The sequence below is a fragment of the Bison bison genome, unplaced genomic scaffold (genome assembly GCF_000754665.1).
Source record: "Bison bison bison isolate TAMUID 2011002044 unplaced genomic scaffold, Bison_UMD1.0 scf7180017864456, whole genome shotgun sequence".
Classification (NCBI taxonomy): domain Eukaryota; kingdom Metazoa; phylum Chordata; class Mammalia; order Artiodactyla; family Bovidae; genus Bison; species Bison bison.
The window spans coordinates 12,584,336-12,585,144 of NW_011495018.1; positions in this window are offsets into that span (position 1 = coordinate 12,584,336).

Below are 809 nucleotides of genomic sequence, written 5' to 3' on the forward strand. Positions count from 1 at the left end.
GTCTGATGGCTAGGATTGTTAGTTCTTATCCAGAGTTTCCAGGTTCAATTCCTGGGCAGAGAATTAAGATCTTACTTCAGGCCACCTCTTACTGCTGCCTCATGGAGATCAATTAATGTAAAAACAATTATGAAAAAAGCAAAATAAAAAGAAATTATTTAAATAAGCAGCTGTGGGAATGCAAACTAGTACAGCCACTATGGAGAACAGTGTGGAGATTCCTTAAAAAACTGGAAATAGAACTGCCATATGATCCAGCAATCCCACTGCTGGGCATACACACTGAGGAAACCAGAAGGGAAAGAGACATGTGTACCCCAATGTTCATCGCAGCACTGTTTATCATAGCCAGGACATGGAAGCAACCTAGATGTCCATCAGCAGATGAATGGATAAGAAAGCTATGGTACATATACACGATGGAGTATTACTCAGCCATTAAAAAGAAAACATTTGAATCAGTTCTAATGAGGTGGATAAAACTGGAGCCTATTATACAGAGTGAAGTAAGCCAGAAGGAAAAACACCAATACAGTATACTAATGCATATATATGGAATTTAGAAAGATGGTAACAATAACCCTGTATACAAGACAGCAAAAGAGACACTGATGTATAGAACAGTCTTTTGAACTCTGTGGGAGAGGGAGAGGGTGGGATGATTTGGGAGAATGGCATTGAAACATGTATAATATCATATTTGAAACGAGTTGCCAGTCCAGGTTCGATGCACGATACTGGATGCTTGGGGCTGGTGCACTGGGACGACCCAGAGGGATGGTATGGGGAGGGAGGAGGGAGGAGGGGTC